The sequence below is a fragment of the Scophthalmus maximus genome, chromosome 18, assembly GCF_022379125.1.
Source record: "Scophthalmus maximus strain ysfricsl-2021 chromosome 18, ASM2237912v1, whole genome shotgun sequence".
Lineage (NCBI taxonomy): Eukaryota > Metazoa > Chordata > Actinopteri > Pleuronectiformes > Scophthalmidae > Scophthalmus > Scophthalmus maximus.
This window is the reverse complement of record NC_061532.1, coordinates 6,795,170-6,815,882: the sequence shown is the minus strand read 5'-3', so window position 1 is coordinate 6,815,882 and position 20,713 is coordinate 6,795,170. Positions and strand designations below refer to the sequence as shown.

The following is a 20,713-nucleotide window of genomic DNA, read 5'->3' as shown; positions in this document are numbered from 1 at the left end:
CACAATACCCAAGCGTTCTTAATGGACAACAGGAACAAGCCCAGTGTTTAAACAAAACAAAACTGTGCATCTCTTTAAAAGTAACAGTATTAATAGGGTCAGGGTGAATCTGGAGCCTCCTCTTCATCCCTCACATACAATTTTTCTTTTCCTCTTCTCCTTCACTTATTTCTTCATCTCCTGCTCTGACCCTTCTGCTCTCCAGTTTACTGCCTTCTCCTTCTTCATTTCCCTCCTTCTCTTCCTCCTGTGCACTTCTCTGAATTTTCTCCGCAAAAAAAAGGCAATATCTCCCTGGTTTCATTTGCGCAGCCTCATTGCTGTGATATGTGAGTGGATTTTAATAGTACTGCTTAGCTAATCAAATACAAATGATCGATCTCCTTGCACTGTGTAGTGTGTTGCAACGTAACGTCCCCCGAAACGGCGACCTTCTGTAAACGTTATGGATTTTAATATTTTGTATCAAGCTGTCCTTGTCTTTACTAAAATCAAAACTAATCAAAGGGCAAATAGCTCATACAAATCACGAGCGAGCGATTTGACTTTTGACTAATTAATGGACGCGCTGTTATTGCTGAAGGTGAATTGCCTTTAGCCCGTTACATTCATTACAAATGTAACTTGAAGTTAAAGTGGTGTGTTTAAACTTCACCAGAGGAAACTGACTTCACCTTCAGATGCTCGGAGGCAGCTCAGTCCCTCCACTCTTTGCCGGGATGCAGAGCTACCGCAGCAGACTCGCTGTGTGTGAGCGCCGCTCTGCACGTTTGATGCAGGGCCGTAGCTAAGTATTTGAGAGGCCTAAATTACATTTACAATTATTCACTTTTGGTCAATTTATTGTTTGTTTCAATGCTTTTAGAAGCTTGTGGACATTGTGGCTTTTTTTTTTTTTTTTACAAGTACAGTTTTAAGAACACAAAAGTTAGGGGGGCAAGCCTCTACAGTAGGGGTGCAGCTGCCACGCTGTAGATCTGCCCTTGTTAGACCCGTCCACTCATTTCCTCTTTTTTTCTTTCCCTCACTGTCTTTAAAATATGTAAATGATTTGGCCTTTCCTGCCACAACCTCTGATGGCCATTTCCAAAACAGACAGACACACACACACAAACACACACACACACACACACACACACACACACACACACACACACACACACACACACACACACACACACACACACACACACACACACACACACACACACACACAACTTCACCTGGAGAGTGTGTTTAATATTGGTGGTGTTTTGGTGGTGAGTTTCCTTCTGTTTCAGATGCAGATTTTTAGGATTCTGGGCTTTTGGATGTTTATTTCTAGATACAGTTACTCTATTTTGACTGCCTATGCGCCCCCGGGTGTGTGTGTGCGTGTGCGTGTGCGTGCGTGCGTGCGTGCGTGCGTGCGTGCGTGCGAAGTTGCTGACAGACAACCGAGTAATGAGAGCACAAAGAGTGCTGACCCGTGGGTGAGAGGGGACTTGTAGCCTTGAGTGCGTGCGAGTGTGCATGGTTTTGGTTGTTTATGGCCGTAATGAGCGGCTCGGACCAGGTCCCTTTTGATTTGATCACGCCACCTCAGTTAGGAAGTGTTGTGCACTGAGACAGCTGCTTCCTGAACCTGATAATGAGACACCTTAGACCTTTGCTCCAAATTGATTTTTTTAACCTGTGTTGTTGCACGGACACACATAGACGTGTCCAAACTTTCTACACGTGCTTGCATGTTGAGTGGCTTGTTTTTGTTTATGATAATGTTTTTAGAAGTTTCTTTTCAAGGAAAACTTTACAGGCTGCCCATATAGCACAGCAGTTACCCACATCTGCTCTGTGTGCCTTTTGGGTGGAAATCTATGTGCACCGCAGCAATATGCATGTTTATGTGCTAACCTATCAAAGAAGCCCTCTCATTTTATTAGTTTCTGTCTTTGCATCTGCTGGATGTTTGCTGTGTTATATTTAGCTTTTACGTCCCTGTGTCTGGAATTAGCCCCGCCACGGTAGAGCTAATTCAGGGAAATACATGCTAAAATAAGGTCCACATAAAACACATTCTCTGGTTTCCGCTCGCCTGTCTCTCTCTGATCACTCTGCAGTAACCTGCTAATCACAAGCAGCATGAAAGCATGCTGGTCACAGCCCACTATGTTTAGTGTTTACAAGAATTAAACACGTCCCTGTTTAGACATGCTGTGCTCATATAGGCAGAGAGACGGCAGATGCAAACACATACACAGCCGTATGTATATATGCATACAGCCCACATGCATGCGACACGCTAACTGTTGTTATAATTTGAGGTAAAGGGCTGCATGTCCTCAGACGGCAACACAAGGACATTCACCCAGACAAAAGTGTGTCTGCGGCCTGGACTGAATAAATTGGAGCATAATTTTACATTTTGTTTTCTTTTACCATATAATATAAAGACCATCCTTCTCCACAACACTGAATAATTTGCGTCACTGCAGTACGAAGAGCATAATTGGGTCTTTACGAGATGCTCTATCATCAGTATGGGAATTGGTTTGTACCTCTCGTCCCTAGGTTCACGTAAGGAGACGACAGAAGAGATGAAACAGGAAGTGCAGCATTTCACTGATTCTGAATCCTCTACTGAATCCTTTAAACTCCTTTATTGACTCAAATTAACTTCACCTTTTTCAAGATCTGTAAGTGATTGAGGTGGCGCCTGCGAACTCACACAGTCAGCCCAACTACAGTCTGCTGCTACTCACAAGGTATCGTCCACACCGCTCACCTGAAAGCTATGCTGCCTCCGCTGCTGCTGTTTTCCTGATAGATTTTCATCAGTTGCAGTACCAGCTTCTTCTTGCACTATTTCCATCTCACTTTGCTCTGTGGGCCCCTGCAGCGTTACAGAGCGTGACGCCAACAGCAGTCGAGGGAGTCATAGCCGAGCTTCTAAATGAAATACAACTCTGAGAGTAGATGGCAGACATGGCCACACACGCACTGACAGCGTGCTAACAGTGCATCTACCATCATAAGACACGTTCATATACTGTATAGGATATATTGTCGGCAAATGGACACGTGTGGATATGGTTAGTCAAGCAGGAAGACATATATACGCTTATTCACATGGAGACATACACTAACTGTTTGTGTGTGTGGGTGCTTCTCTTGTTTGTGTTTGTGAAAGTTCACTGGATTTATCTCAGAGACCAGTGTGGGATCAGTGTGTGTGTGTGGGATCCCAAAACGGGAGAATCATGGGAGATTAGGTCAAAGGTCAAGGCCAGGAACACACTACAGTGTGTATTGTGTGTGAGTATCTATTTGCATTGGTGGAGTGATGAAACGGTCTGGTCGGGGAGGGCGCTCTGCATGGATTGTCAGGCGTGTGATGGAAGGTGTTCAAAAGGAATTTAGATTAGCAGTGAGAGAAAAAACAAATGAGAGGCGGTGGGGGTGGGGGGGTGGGGGGGGGTAACCTGATAAACATCAGTTCAGAAGGAGCAACCATCTAGTGCTGTCCAGTTTGTGTTTGTTGAGATATTATTTCAGGTTATGATAGCTGAAGGTTGGTGGATTGAACAGAATATTGTGCTTTGGTCCCACCCTGACTCAGATCCCAGGTCAGGTATCAATGGAGATTCTGAAATGTCAAATACTGGGACAAATGTCATGCAACTCACTTTTCCTGCCTTTCCTGACTGTACTCAGGACCCTGGTCTTCTGATTTTTTTAATTCAATTTCAGTATGTGAGGTTTGACATACTGTGGCACTTCTCACCCACATTAGGCTGAAAAATATATATAAATTCAGTTTTGCATTTGTGAAGCGAGACAACTGCTTGATATTGAAATCACGCTCAAGAGTAACCCCTCTAAATCATTACAAATCACCGTGCTTTATATAGCACAAAGCATATATATATATATATATATATATATACATATATTTTTATATTTAATAACAGGTGGGGCATAATAACCTAAATTCTTCCTGGACCGGGGTAGTGGTCCATTCTTGCGGGCCTGGAGAGAGAGCAGAGGAGAGAAGGGTGGGCTGTGAGTAGTTGGGGCTCGAGCAGTCTGCTGTTGTCTGCTTAAAAGTAGATCAGTGGTGCAGTCTCAATCAAGGGGGGAATAGCCAAACCTGGGTGGTGACTGTTGTCACACTTCACACGCAAATGTTGCAAGTGCAAAAGGGTGAATTTTAAGGTTCACAAGAAATCCAGGATTTCAAACAAGCAGATGTGTTAAATATACATTGAGGACAAGTCAGAGATGTGAATTCATGTATGAAAAGATGGTGTGTGTGTGGGTAAGAGTGAGAAATGGAGAGAGAGGGGAAGTTGGAGAGACTGTACGCATCACCAGAACCACCAGGTCATAACCTCTGCTCACACGCCATTTTATTTCAATTACAGACACAAGGCCTAGTATATTCACACATACATATATGATTGGCGTGTGTGTGTGTGTGCGTGTGTGTGTGTGTGTGTGTGTGTGGACTGAGATGGAGTGTGAACGCTGTTTATTTGGTCACGGTCTAAACCGGATGAAAAGGTGTGGGTAATCGCAGCACTGGGAGATGATATCATAATTACACACACACATGCATGTGCGACCATCGGTAGCACGGTCTTACTGGGAGAGGAGCTCATGCTACATTAGCGTCCGAATGCCGTGTCCTTCCCAGCAGCGCCTCCTGTAGTGGGTCGGTCGTGGGAACGGAGCGCACTCATACTGTACAAGCCGGCTGACAGACACGGCGTTGATAGGAGTCTTGATTCAGTGAGGCTTGTCTCGATCAGATTCTTTATGTCTCTTCTCATGTTGACCTCTTGTTTGCCAGTTAAAAGAGAAAAGAGTAATATATGAGATTTTTTTTTTTGTCACTCATGAACTGATCATCAAAGAAGAACAGAAGACGAGTCTTCTCACACTAGTGCGATTCAGATGACATTTAAATAAAGCCATATATCTAAGCAACAGCTTTACCACCAGGCAGGAAACAAATTTGTTGATTCTGTAATTGGATTTGAATCATGTTATTTATCAACTTTGGAATAAAACTAATTAACCAAAGTCATTCAATTAAGGATTCTGCCCTTAATTTAGTTTAGGAGGTTTTATTTCCCTCACTATAGTACATATTTCATTTTCTGTTGTAGCGCAATAATGTAGTCGAATTGAATAAAGCTATCATCCTGACCCGGCAGTCACCTTTGCTGCCCGTATTATCAGAGAGGCAACTTTTTGTCACCAGCAGTTTAACATGCCCTGATGGTAACACAGCATCACACAGACGGCCACAAGTTTAAACAAACGCACACAAACAAACACACACACACACACACACACACACACACACACACACACACACACACACACACACACACACACACATACGTGTCTAAATGGAGAAAAGCCGTAAACTAACAGTGACCAGTGGTTACAGATGAAACAGATGACGCTTCCTCTTGCAGCCGATCTCATCTGTCTCCCAGCCTCTGTGAAGATCCCGACTGGGGATAGTCGCGCCTCACTGCAGGTGTGAGTGTAAGCTGGGGTGTGACTGAAGAGAGAGAGGCTGAGAGAGAGAGACACAGAGAGAGCTGATGCGACTGAAGAGAGAGAGAGAGAGAGAGAGATGTGTGAGCAGATTAGACTTGCCCTTGGCGCCTGTCTGTGGTTCCAGTGAACTGATGTGTCACCCGGATCCTGAGGGTGCTGACAGCAGAGCTGGGGAGAAGAGGTTGTTGATGCTACTTTGCTGTTTTTATGATCTGGGAAACTTTGTCTCGTGTTTTGTCCTCACTGGAATAGAGAGACAGAGAGCAGCCTTAGTCTTCACTTCACAAGCTGGTTTCTAGTTTTAAACTTGAAGCAGACATTGCCAATGTTATTGGATTTTTTCTTTCTTTCTCCATATCATATCAACTAAGACAGAGTGTGTGCCATTGGTACCTTATTGCCTGATTTATGAGAAAAAGTGTTTGAAAAAGTGCACAATACAAACGGAATCTTCGTCTGCCATTAAAAGAGACCGTAAATGTCAAGATTTCCCACTCAGTGCAATTTCACAAAGTGTGATTTAACTTAGAGCAGGAACTTTAAAATGCTAACTTAAAGCTTGGAGGGAACATTTATGGGAAGGCCATGGTTTATTACAATATTTGTCAAAAATGTCATCTTCATCACTGAGGCCAACAATAAACACATCTTTATGCATTGCCGATGACTTATCACATCACAGATACATATGAAACAACTACTAATGTGGCGCAATTCAACCCCGGTGCATAATAGTACGATTTGACATGATGTGAGTCAACGTGATACTAAACAAAGCAAAATGTGAAACGTGATACAGGTTGATTTTATTTGTTTAATTCCTCCTGAATAGACAGCAAGTCATACAGTCACTTTAGTGCTATTTTTAAGTTTCTTTTTGACCTCTTCCAAAAAAAATTGTCCCCTTTGACAATCAGGCCTTTTCACAAGTTGTACAATGACAAAAGATAAAATATAAAAAGGCCTTTCACTTTCCTTCTATCTGTCTTTCTTTTCTGTTCTCTGTCTCCAGTTACACTTTAATAACCTCACACATTTAACAGGACTAACAATGAAGCGTGTGCAATGAGCCATAACTACTCCAACTTCCATGAGTCTTGGCTGGGTGGATTTGACTAGAATTGGCCACTGACAGAAGTGGAGGTGAGAGAGAGGTAATGAATATATGTATAACATTATTGGTCACTTTTCAAAATAATTGAGGCATATCGGGCTTCTTCTAATAATTACACATGAATAAATTGGATATTACTGATGCAGAGATATTATAAACTATGCCTCAGTTCTTTTCCAAACTGTTTCCGATGCGCACTTTATTAATCAGGGAGATTGTGTGAACCAGTGCGCCGAAGTGAATCCGTGAATCTCAGCATCCCTAATTTATACAAGTGTGCATCTGTGTGACAGTCTGTGTGCGTTCCTAAGTGACACACATGGTTTTCCCATATCTGTTTTACAGCCTTTTGCTGTATCACTCTGACCAGTGTCTAACCATCTGTCCTTCTCTCTGGATGCTTGTAATAACTAGTTACCCCCATCTGCTCCCTCTGCCCCCCCTCCCCCACCCCATGTCAGACCCTCTCCCCTGTCCCTCTGAGGGATCCTCAGAGATACAAGTTGTTCACTTACAGAAACTCAAACTTCACCAGTGGAAATTCAGTTTTTTTTTATTGATGTTTTTATTGATTTAGTTCTCAGTGTGGAACCCTGCAACATTAAACAGCTTAGGTGTGCGATTAAGTTTACATGCAATGTGATGGTGTGACAGGTTTAATGTTAGATAGTCGCTCCCACATAGAAATGCACAATTTTTTTTCTCTCTCACACAAACCTTCACAGGTAACAAAGTGACACACTTGCTTAGTGGAGATGATTTAATTTCCTTCACACTTTCACACCTGTGTCAGACTGAGGAGATGGTTCACATTTACACAAACACATAGATACACACCACACATGCTGTCCATACAGCAATGGAGACAAAGACAGGCATTCAGCCAACCACACAGTTATCAAAATGACACAGGCGGGAAATGTTGCAGCTGTAGGGAGGTACCCATGAAACTATGAAACACACACAAACACACACAAACACACACACACACACACACACACACAAAAAAAAGCTGATGTTCGAAGGACACGTTGCTGTGGAGGCTTGCTCTCCTGCGAAATGTTGCAAGGTCATGCACATGTGCTCTTGTTAGTTAACTGGTCTTTAGGTTACTTTATATATACTTTACACTAATCAACTGCAACGGAAACCTGACCGTATGCAAACTCCAACTCTAGAACACACGCGCACACATACAAGCAAAAGAGGTGTGAACAGGATAGGAGTTAGCATATGTCAAGTAAATCTATAGATAGTTTCATAGTAACTTAAGACCACTAAATAAAAAGTTAGAATATCAGAGCTATTTACTACAGCCTAATGAAAATCATATCGCGGAGACGTGTTGCTTGGGAACCTGCTAAATAGAGTGTCTGTTTCTCTGCAACTGTTTCGTAGTCGGGTGTCGCGTTGCTTCGTCTGAACCCAACCCAGGATGCTTTACATACTGTACTTGTGTGTGTATATGTGTGTGCAGCTATGATTATAAACTGTTGTGTATCTTTACAGTAATTGTGTGTGTGTGTGTGTGTGTGTGTGTGTGTGTGTGTGTGTGTGTGTGTGTGTGTGTGTGTGTGTGTGTGTGTGTGTGTGTGTGTGTGTGTGTGTGTGTGTGTGTGTGTGTGTGTGTGTGTGTGTGTGTGTGTGTGTGAGAGTTTGTAATTCTGACGTGAATTGTCACAAAGTACAATTTCAAATGAGGATTTCCCCATTAGGAAACGTTAAAGGACTCATTGAATATAAATCCTGGAAGCTGAATTTTCACACCTTTTTTTTGTCTGCATATTTACGCATGTTGTGTAAGCATAGCTCATTTCCGCCGATTTCAGTGTTGTTGTTTTTTATCCGTTTCAGACACCTGTGGAAATCCAACCTCTGCTTCCTCTCTGGAAACCCCACAGTCGAAATACACTTGTTTAGGCTTCAGAGGGATTACACAGAGGTTAGCTCGGTCCAGAGGAGTGTTAGTGGATAGGTCAAAGCGGGGGGGGGGTCTCTGCAAAAGGGACTTGAGAGGCGAGATTTGGGGCGGGTTGTTTTTGTCAGGAAATGGACTTTGCACGTTTGGGACAAAGACCTTGTTGCTCTGAAAGTTTTGTTCTCGCTCTTAGCTATTTTCTATTTGAAAAGGAAAACGAAAGCTGAAGGGGGGCTTTCCACTGAGCTTCTACCAAATGAAACAAAGATGGAAATAAAGTATAAATATAGCAGTGCCTGGGTGTTGTTGTTGTGGGTAAGTAGCTGCTGTTCCACTCCGAGCAGTGTGCTGTGGGGTTAATTAGGCGTATCAGGGACTAATCCCTCTCCAGGGTCATCTGTTGGGGTCAGGCCTAAAAAGAGAAAGGTCACAGCAACATCCGGCTCAACGCATTAATGATGGTTTCATACTGTAGACCTGTGTGTGTGTGGGTTGGACGGAGAGGATTGTGTGTGTGTCATGTGTTAGCGCAGATGAGCGTATTTTAAAGGTTTTCCCTTAACGTTCACACTGCAGTTATTCTGCTCATATCTGGAAATAGGCTGTTAAAACACCACACAGCAGCTGTAAGGGACTGATGTCGAGCCTCGCTATAGGTTGTTTGCTCAGGCCAAACGGTAGCAGATGGAACGGTATTGATGACTGTCCTCTGATCACTACTATTGATCAGTGATTACAGTGAAAAGGCTTTACTGTATACAACTGAGGCCGAAGAAGACTGGAGGAGCTACAGTCGCCCACAGGGGACAAAGTGCCATGTGTATGTACAGCAGTGTGTGACTGTTGAGCAAGGACGGGGATTAACAACACACACACAAGCAAACACATTCACAAAGATGCATTCAGTGACACCCCCCTGCAAAACACAGACACATTAGCCATGAAATGTTCTGCAGTGGAGTGAAAAGGTTTTCTGAGGCTGCAGTTGATTTTGGGACTACTGTGTTGTGAATTCACACCAGTGTATTCAGGTCAGGTCTCCATCTACTCTACGATGTCAGAACAGTATAGGAACATTTGGAAAATCTTTTTTTGGCAAATACAATAAAACGATATAATAATAATATGTTACAGCAGACATCTGGTGATGGGTAGGACAGACTGAGTCTCAGCTGGTAAGACCTTCATTCTGCAGCCTCTGGCTTTCCATGATCACTTAGGTTGTGGTTTTAATTCAGACAATCACACTATTTATTTCTTCTCATTTACATACCAAGAGCTTTGCAACCCCCTTGGGTTCGCAAAGTGGTGGACTGTAGAGTGACTTAAAATAGAAAACCTTACGACGCCGGTTCGAATCCGGCTCGGAGCACATGACATTTTCATCAGCGGAGACGACCGCCTAATAATTACAGGGTTGGGGTTTGATCTCCGGCTCCTCCTGTCCACATGCTTGTCCCCGAGCGAGACACGGAACTCCACATTACTCCTGAGAGACGTAAATTATAAAGGGCATAAAAATACATATTCCTCTGTTTCTGGAGTCAGTTCTGTAATCTCAGGTCATAACTGGCACGCGGCTCACACACGGACCAACACTTCATGCTGTCGGGTCTAAAAGTCTAATACCAAGTTGTCTTTATAAACGGACCGAATGCCCTCAGACTTTTGGAACCTGAGGTATGTGGTGCTGTGGTGCGGAGCGGACCTGGGATTAAATTGCCTGTTGAGTTGCCTGACTTCAGAAGCAGAAGAACACATTTATTATTTTTTTTCGAATGGACCAAAGCCGTTTATGATTTACCTCTCTCAGGAATCCCTGCTGTGCACCTGTACGTATTTCAACTAAACAAAAACAAACGCTCCTCTTGAGATCTGGCTTTTGCAGTAGTGACATTTGTGTGACTGACTGTCGATCTGTTTCCTGTGTGTGCTCGTCTATTTTTGTGAACATGTGACAGTCCCTGTTCTGTGACACTGTGGTGCAAGACCCTGACTTTTATTTTGTGTTACATTTATTTCTCATCACCTACCTATACGCCTCAACTCAAAAATAGAAAGGCTCTGTTTTTAGATTTTATTACCCCTTTCATTATAATTTTCACCAGTAGGATCTTCCTTGTGTGAAGATGACTAACTTTAAAGAAATAAAAAAAAGGCTAAATATGAGCTCTTAGATTGTAACTTGTTAAGATGAGGATTTTACTTCAATGAAATAATGAATTATTTGTTGACGTCTGAAGTTTAACACATGATTAATCCGATTTTAATGATTTCAATTAACACATTTTTTGTGCTAAAATGGCTCATAGATCTTTGTCTCAAATAAATTCATATATGTCATTTTTAACATCAAAAATGGCACGTTTCCATTTAGGTATCACTGTAAAACCATGTTAATCATCAGTGAATGCATAATTAATGTCATATTACACCTGAGCTTGACAAGAAAAACTGCCCACAGTAATAAAGGTATATATTATTATACATAGTTTTTCTCCTAATCCATTTCCTATCCAGTGTTTTATCATTGTTGTGAATCACGTGCTATCTAAATCCTTCCCCTTACATTATAACTATGTCCTTTATAATCCATTGTAGAGAGTCTTATGAGTAGATTTATAATTTCTTAAATAGGGTCTGCATTGGGATTGGTTACGGTGAGGCCTGCGCGAGGTTGGCCGGGAGCCAGTGTGATTGACAGCCCTACCTGGGTGGTAGGAGGCAGTGACAGCTCTGTCGCTGTGGAAACAAACAGCGAGCTGAGTAACCAATCAGAGTTGAGTGAGAGCCCCGGGGATTCATCTAACACATGCTGAAGATTTCCTCAAGACCAAAACACACATAAACACACGCACACACACATATTCTTCTATGTGGCGTACGGCTTTGTTGGATATACGAGTGTATATGTGTTAAGGTTTATTTGTGTGCATGTGCGTATGCATGTGTGTGTTTGTGGGTTAACGTGTGTTGAGTTAATGTGTGTGTTCTCCCCGTGTGGTGTGGTCTTCTTTCGACACCGTCTCTGGGTCGTTGACATGGTTGTCATGGGAGAGTGCTCACTGGACGTGAATACGCACAAGCACACACACACACACCATGGGACAGGGGTCAGTTTGTATTAAAAGACTAAATAAACTTGCTGCACCGCCAACCCACCACAGACAAGACAAGCAGACAGAAAGCGTGACTGCGACAGGAGGAAAAGTGTGTATGTTTGGACGTCCAGAGGCGGGGTGAGGGGAGGGGGGGGGGGGGGGGGCTGCAGGTTGGATTAGTTGGTAGGGAGATTTCCTTCCGCACCTGAAGGACATAAGGTCTAAAGGTGAACCCCACCTGTGCAAGTGAGGGACCCCTGACCCAGAAATTAAATCCTAACCAACTCCAGGAGCATCATCCTCTAGTATACCTGACCTTTGACCCTGCTATAGGCCAGACATTTGAATCGTTTCGAATCAAAAGATACATTATATTACAGAATCTAAGCCTGTCATTAGGCTGCTTGCTGCTGTCCTACTTGTCTGATCACTCTTGAAAACACATGACATTGGAGCTGTGTGTGTGTGTGTGTGTGTGTGTGTGTGTGTGTGTGTGTGTGTGTGTGTGTGTGTGTGTGTGTGTGTGTGTGTGTGTGTGTGTGTGTGTGTGTGTGTGTGTGTGTGTGTGTGTGTGTGTGTGTGTGTGTACCCTTCATGTATGTATGGGATGTGTTTATTTTGTGGTCTCTCCCTCCAACATGTGTAATAGTACATAATTTTTCATATTTAAATTTTTCAATCTCTGAAACTGTAATGCTGTTTTCTGGCTCCTTTTCACATATCTTTTTGATTGATCTTTCCCGGTCAGGCGCCTTTTTCTCTTCTCGCCTCTCGGGCCGTCACTCTTTCATCCTTCCTTCTGTCTATTTATCTTTCTCTCCTGTCATTGTGCTTGCTTTATCGTATCTCCTTTCAATTCTTCTGCCTTTATTCCTCTCTCTGTTTATTACATTTTGTTCTGCTTCTTTCTTCTCTGTTTATGTCTCCTTCTCCCCTACTCGCCTCTTTTTCTGCCACTCTGTCCTTCTTTCTCTCCATCTCTTTCTCTCCCTCTCTCTAGGCCGTCATAAATCGCGGTCTTGTTGGCTGTTGAAGTGTGAGGAATGGCAGATCTGATGGTTTCTCACAGCTGTTGCAGGCTTTGCTGGGTTCACCTCACCACCCTGCCCTCTGTGGTCCAGACTTTCAGACTTGCTGGCAAAATATACAAAACACGAATAGGCTGCAAATATTTGAACTGCTTTGAAGTGTGCCTGATTTATCTGTTGCGATTATTCCAACAATCGAACACATCTCACGCAAAAAAAATTAAGCTTAATCAGATGAGGCATCTACTGGCCTTATGAAACAGAGATCGGCAAAAGTCCAGTTACAGTAAGCTGTACATTTAGACACACTGTCAGTGATACTGATGTTTACAAATGTATTCTTCTTTCATTAGTTTGTCTATATGTGTTTAAACAACAAGGTGAAAGAAGTAGAAGAAGTAGCTCCGTCATATGAAGCTTCGGCTCGTGGCTCTTCTGAAGTCAGTCATTTGATAACTTTCACAGTTCAAAGGGCAGTAAGCGATTTTAAAGCAATACACGTTTTGTAAAACTTAGCAATTATTTCGTCATCGTCCGTTAGCTATCGCTTTTGTGTACGTCGAAAAAAAATCTGGGATTTCAGCCCAGGCTACGTAAATCTGAAACCAAACAAATGGTGCGGACCGCACCACACAACACTGTGAGTGAAGTTTGCTTTTGCTTTACAGGGATGGTTGAACATTTGCTCAGAGTTAGATGAAAGGAGGATTCATATAACTCATTTCTGTACAATAAGTATGAAGCTATGGCCTAGAGAGCCAGTTAGCTTAACACCGGACTTGAAACAGCGAGCCTGACCCTCTGAGTACCAGTGTTCGAAGCGGTTGTGTGTGGAACAATTTCCTGGCTGGGAGTAGGGACTTTTTGAAGACTGCATTTGACTCTTTTTCATGTTGTTTATTCTAATGTCTTCTATAAAGCGCATTGAATTGTCTTGTTGTTGAAAAGTGCTACAGTCTTGCATTGGCAAACCATGTGCCCTCAAATCTGACTGAGACTGTTTCTGAACTGTCTCGTGTGTGATATAGGTTGCAGGTGTCATGTTTGGATTCTATTAATGGAGATGATATTCATGTATACATAATGTCATGCTCTCCTCAAAGTTGTTGTTGCATTTGTGATCTCGCCTCACTTGCATTGTTTCCCTTTTTGTAATTACAATGTTATAGCAGGTAAACATGTCAATCTGTAAATATTGACTCACTGAATCCCTCCTGCACCTCGTGCCGGAGAGCGTGACGGCTCTGTTGTATGAAGACGCAGTGACCTGTGTCAGCACAGTCTCGCAGCACATTGCCAAATATCCTCTGGCCATTCCCCACCTCTCAGCAGCCATCCCACCCCCACCGACACCCCCACCGACACACACACACACCAGCCCATTCCAGGTCTCAGTTTGGACACACCACGCACACAGAGCACAGTTTGGTCTAATGCTTGGCATGTGACCTGTCCAACACCACCAATGACACAGTACGTGCGAGTCAAACAACATTTTTTCAGACCTTAGTTATAAGAAAAAAGTCACAAACCATAAAGATGACAAATATTCAGAGTGTGTATAAAAGCGTGTGTGAGGAACACACACACTTTGATAGCGACAACATGTTCAGATGCGTCCCTCACCTCGGCCAGTTCAGCAGTTTTCACACGACTCTGCCAGCCGTCATTCAAACTGAGGAGGGAGAGGATCAGATCATTATTATCACCTACAGGGATAAACAACTTGCTGCCTCAGTCTTTCTCACCCCATCCTTCTTCCCCGCTCCCTCCCCTCCTCACTTTCACTCCCTCTGTGCTCCCTCACCCTGCATCCTCCATCTCCCTCTCCTCTCATCTTTCGCTGCGACTCCCTGCTCCTGCGCCTCCCTCCCTCTCTCCTCGCCCCCACTGAGTGAATAGTGATCATGTCTGGCGTTTCATCGGCTCTTTGCACTTCTCTCCTCTATTAAGATTGATGGGCTGCTTGGCTATAAATGAGCATGCTAAGACTTGGACAGAGCCACGGTCAGGCAAGGGCTACACACACACACACACTGACACTCATGCGCACCTTTCCTATTAGCAGCAGAATGTGGGAGCTGGGCCCCAGGAAGGGGCAGTATTTTTGTTACATGGAAGCATACACACACAAACACGCACACACACATGCAGGCATGACCCTGTCAGTCACCTCCAGCAGTGTCTGCTGTGGATCAGTAACCAGCATACTGCTGACCAGTACTTGAGTTGATCTTCCACGGAAATCAAAGCAATTAAAGTGTAAAGAGATCAACTGTGGTTGGTCCAGTCCTCTGTATTAGTGTCTGCCTCTGTGGATATATTGTCTTCTCATATATTGATTTTATTTGAATGAAGTTAGATCCCAGTTCTGAACAAAGACATAAGGTCCCAAGCTTGTGTAATTAGTCCAAAGTGTAACATTTTTGTGAAACTCTTTATCATTTAGTCATGATTTAATTTAAAGTTAAACGATAAATGTGTTTCCATTAAAAAAACAAATGCTCCCATAAAGTTCGAGGCACAGTGGGGACAATATGTAATCTTCCTTATCTAGGAAATGTTATCCTTCCAACATTTTAGCTGTAGTCTCTGCCTCCTTATGGCTCTGCCTGCTGAGCTGCATACAGCCATGTGTGGACTAGCTGCGGCCACTCGACGGGTGTCATTTGCTCAAATTGGTGACATTTAACCTGCAAAGTTCTTGCGCCAACCCATTCACTAGGCAAGAATTCTGACATTGGATGTTCCTGCAAATCCCTGACACTCAATGACGATGGTCTTACTTACTTAAATTTCCCTGTCTAGACAAATTGATGGAACAGCTTGATGAACTGTTGAACAAGCTTATCCTGTTGGACTGCATTTTTCGTCAATTACATTATTGCAAATGTGACGTAAATCTGGAACAAAACCTGTTTGTTTTGACTCGATATAAAATGTATATTTTCCATTAAACCCACCGTTCAACAAGGCCTCGTCAGAGCTGTTCAGTTAAGCTAAACTTAACTGTATTACTTACTTTAATTAAAAAAAAATGAATTAGTGCCACTGCTTTAGCAGGCGTTTAGGTCAAGTGTTTATTCAAGTTTTCAAAAAGTCCTCAGCCCTTAAAACTGTCCGCCTAAGGCAGCTGTGAATAACTGTCCTGCATTTTGCTGTGTGTCGGCCAGAGGGCTTATAAGGGACAAAGCCACAGATCACATGGTTAAAGAACTGACAGACATTTACAAGACACCGCAGAGACTCTCCTTTCTCTTTGGCTCGACACTCAGTCTATCGAACCTTCTCAGTTTCCGACACAAGCACACGGCGTTACATACTAACACTGGAGTCTACATCAGTGTCTGTGCGTGTTCTGTGTGTCACTGCAGAACTGGAGGGAGTCGCTCATGTCCTCCATTGTTACAGGAAAATACTGTCATGATTATTTCTCAACACCCCTTTCATAGATCAGAGGTCACGGGGTGTCTAATAGGGGGGTACTGGGAAACATGCCCTGCGGAGCCGACCATAAATCAGCTTGGTGCGGGCAGATTTGATGACAAAGATTTAACGGCTGTAAAGGACACCCTGAGCTTCAGATTCTTGCAACTGTCATCAAATACCCACTAGGCCATTAACAGGTCACGCAGGCGTATGCTGAGCTGAGCCGGCAACATCATCAGCTCGCCCACCAGCTGAAACCCCCCCCCAAGCACAGGTGCACTTCCTGGAACAGCAGCAGGGGCAGAAGAGCCCTCACTGCCCTGATATTTAGTCCTCTCCTCTATCCCTAGTGAATATGTGGCTCCCTGAAATGAGATATAATTTGAGTGTGTTTACATTTACGATATTCTAAGTTCATTGCAAAATTTGAGATTGGAATGATTTGGGAAGGAAGACCTTTTTTTCCATCAGAAAACTTTTCCTTTATTTGAGTTTGTCTAAACCACCATTTGTAATTCTAATGTGCTGCTCATCAGATGCATTTTTGCCTCTGACGTTTTGCCAGTTACTTTGCCAAACCCTTTTTTTCTGTGCTCTGGGGGAATGTTCTCGTCACTGCCCAATATGACCTCACCTGTGTACTCCCCGGTTTTTATGCTCGGTCACGTACAGCCGGCCATAACTGCCCTCTGAGCAAGCTCGACCACGTGGTCATACTGTCGGCCCTTATGTTAATGCACCCTTCAATCACATAGGACTCTAAAACCACATAACTGGCCTCTATGCAAATGCTTGACTTCTGTGATGAGTGCTCGGGGTTGCTTGTCCCCGAGGGAGGGAGGGAGGGAAAGGAGGGGGGGCGGGTGTAGAGGAAAGAAATGGTAAATAGGTTTATTCCACTTTCGTCAGGACTGGCCGTTTGAAAATCATACTGTACATGGGATACATTTCAAGGCAATGCAAATGAGCCGTTTTTAGCAGAAATGTTCCATATGCTGTAGTGTCTTTGAGCTCATATTTGATATCGTAAACAGTCGTTGAATCCAATCTTCTTTGTACGGTGTGGTCATGTTAAAGTGTGGTGCACTGAGGTTGATGTTGGCTGATTGAGTTAATGTGCAAGTGATAACTGTTGGTGTAAACACCGTGGCTGGAAAGGTCAGAGGTGCCGTTGCTCGTAATATTCAGCAAGGAGCAACAGGTAGCAAATAAAATAGCCAGTGCACCCAGGACCACCTCCTCCTCCGCTTGCTCTCTCTCTCATTCAATGTTTCAGTTCGATAGTGTATGTGTGTTACACACATGCAAACACACATGCTGTGATATCTTTCAGCTTCGATTTGATGCCTCGGAGCTCTGGGAATATTCAGTGTCATGATGAGATGCTTTGGCAGCGCTGCTAAGTGCGTATTTATATGTGGCTAATGTTAACAGTGAATCAACATGGTCGACTTTTGATAATAATAGATGTTACATGTAGAGATGATACATTCGACATACCTATTCGTATTACTGTGACATTCACTGTGATGACACATTAAAATACCGGTCAATGGACAGAGAGGCTTTTAGGGTTCCACGCCAAACCAGCTCTCTTCTCTCAGGGAGCATACAAGGAGTTTGAGTTGAAGACTCCCCAGCTCTTACTCAAAGTCGACCTTGACTTTTTAATAACCACGGTTAATATCTTTAGCCAAACCAAGCCTAACCTTAAACGTGCCATAAAACATACCGTTATGTTTCTCTGAACTGCAACTACACCCTAAGAATTCTTTAGTTGCCACAAAGGGGTATTGCTTAATATCTTTTCGCAGTAGGTAGGGAACTAAAATAATTTGCAGTTATATCATTGCAACATCAATATTTTGTTTAATATGTTCATAAAACCTAAGCTTAATTCCAGTGGCTCCACACTTTGACCGCATGAATGAACTCAGCTTGTAGAGAACTGGTTGGCCTTATGGCCATCGGACTGGGGCCTTAAGGTAGAGAGTTTGGTAGTTGGTTCAGTTGTCTGCCCACCATTTTGGTCCAGACCTACACAAAGAATTTGGGATTCTTGTGATATGATTATTGATTTAATAATGATTATTTTCTAGCTAAACCAAAGTTAGCCCAAAGAATTTGGGCAAAGTTTTGGGCTGCTTTTTACGGCCATGTCAAGGCACGGTTGTTGAGAATCTTCGCTGTCCCCAGAGGATCAATCCCACTGACTGTGTGGTGACCTACCGACCTTTTTTCTTCCCACCTTCACAGCAAAGTTTCCGTCCGTGCATAAATTTCAAAGTCAGTTGGACAGATGAACTGAAATATTACCTGTAACACTGACATCCATATGGTTCTTTCAGTTTGCATTAGTTGTTGATCTTAAGGAAGGCTCTTTAGACTGTCGTGGTGCATGTTTTATTTCTGATTAAAGTTTGAATATCTTCATATCAGAATTTTCTCGAAATGTCCTGAGCCGCTGATAGAGATCAAACGTTGTACAATTCAAACACACTCCACTCATGCTGCACCTTCTCTCTGCTGCCTCCCCCTCCTCCTCCTCGTCCTCCTGCCCTCCCCCTGTCCTCCCCCTGTCCTCCCCCTGTCCTCCCCCTCCAGGAGGATAGCGTGACAGTTCTGTCACGTCAGCACCTGGTCATAAACAAGTGTTAATGTCCCCACCTCAGCTGAGAATCGCCCAGGACACTGACACCATGCAGGAGTGTTTCTGTGTGAATATGAGTGTGTCTGTTCTGCAGCTTTTAACTCGTTGTCTCTTTCCTCCCTGAGCCAGAACTGTTAAAAGTTTTTAAAGGAAGTAACAGTAAGAAGAAGGAGACTGAGCTTTTATTGCTTTAGTGTATAAACATGCATGTGTCTGTCTACATTGCCCTGTGTGAATTTGTGTGTGTGGGGTATGGATGCACCAGGCCGGGGTCCCATCCCCTGTCACTCAGAAACAACAAGCCAATCATTCCTGGGTTCTAAAATAAGATCTACTCCCTCGGTTCCGTCCCCTCTCCCCCCTTTCACATGTGTTCATCTCCTTAGGAGACACCTGAGAGGAGGGGGACAGACAGAGAGAGTTGCAAACTTTTTGCCGATGAATATTTGTTAGAGGTGAATAATGCAAAGCTTTAGATCAGCTGATCCACTTTCCAGCTGATGGAAGTGCAGCTCTACCATGATGTACTGCATGTAATGATCACAGTGAGAGTTTTAATTACAGGTTTCTGACAGGAAATGAGACTTGCCTCTTAAAAATGCAGAAGCTTCAGTTTCATACTTTCAGGTGCCCCCATATATTTAGATCATGACAGAATCTGTCCTTTTCCTGTAACGGTATTACTGCACTAACTAAGAGCTAATTGCTCACTGACTTGTAGATTCATACATAGAGTACATGTCCAATTTATAGATTGATTTTACTATCCAGTGTGTAGTTTTCATTTAAAATGAATTATGTAATTGTACAGTTAGTCGAGACAAGAAATTTCCCCTTGCACTTCCCTAAGTGTATTTGTCTATTAACCTAGTCCTATCAGTTGGTGTGCAGATATACATCAGATGTAATGTTGAAAATCATCTTTTTTGGGGCGTAGTTATGATATAAGATCTAATACAGCAGGATCCAAGTTTCACATTTTAGTGCAGCTGCTTAACTTTGATTTGGCATCCGTCATATTTTGTTCTTGCTTTTGTATCTTTACTGCTGACAAAGCCCCTGTAACTACCATGGATCATAACAGAGAGTATAGGCACAGAGGAAACAGTCCTGGCTAATCCAGAGGTTTCTCTGTGTTTTGACTTGGTGTTTTCCGGATACTTTGGTCCATGTGCTTGTTCAGGTGTTAGAATAGGTTAAGATTACAGAGAGTGAGTGGCAGCTCGCCGAAAAAGTCTTGGCTTGTGCTTTCAGCAGAGTAGTATGACTGTGGGTAGAGGAGGGGGTCCGCATGAACTTTGAGGCCGTGAGGTCACACACTCGCTGACAACTCAACCACCTGTTGCCACACACACACACACACACACACACACACACACACACACACACACACACACACACACACACACACACACACACACACACACACACAGAGGTCTTTGTAAAGTTGTGAGGACACTCAGTGACGAGATGCAAACAATCACATATAAAGGCCCAAACCTTGTTAGATTAATTTGCATGGAAATTGAGATGATGAAATATTGTGTGTGTGTGTGTGTGTGTGTGTGTGTGTGTGTGTGTGTGTGTGTGTGTGTGTGTGTGTGTGTGTGTGTGTGTGTGTGTGTGTGTGTGTGTGTGTGTGTGTGTGTGTGTGTGTGTGTGTGTGTGTGGCAACAGGTGGTTGAGTTGTCAGTGTGTGTGAGAACTGTTCATTTTTCATGAGGAAATATAGTATTGTGATTGCTTGGTAAAACAATGTTTGAAGAATGCTCACACATTTGCTACACCATCTGAACTCAGTGAGAATAGAAAGATATTGATTCGGCTCCATATAAACATTGTGTCATGAATAGATATTTTTTTATTTGGCTCAAAAAGGTCAAAGATCACGTTAATGTCCTTGTGCCGATATTGCGCATG

The 20,713-nt window shown here is 43.2% G+C and overlaps 1 protein-coding gene across 1 annotated transcript in view; it reads left to right on the top strand.

Annotated features, from left to right (window-relative positions):
* LOC118289733 (hormonally up-regulated neu tumor-associated kinase homolog) overlaps positions 1-20,713 on the top strand; it is a 97,599-nt gene that overhangs the window by 31,647 nt on the left and 45,239 nt on the right. The gene's annotated exons all lie outside the window — the stretch shown is intronic.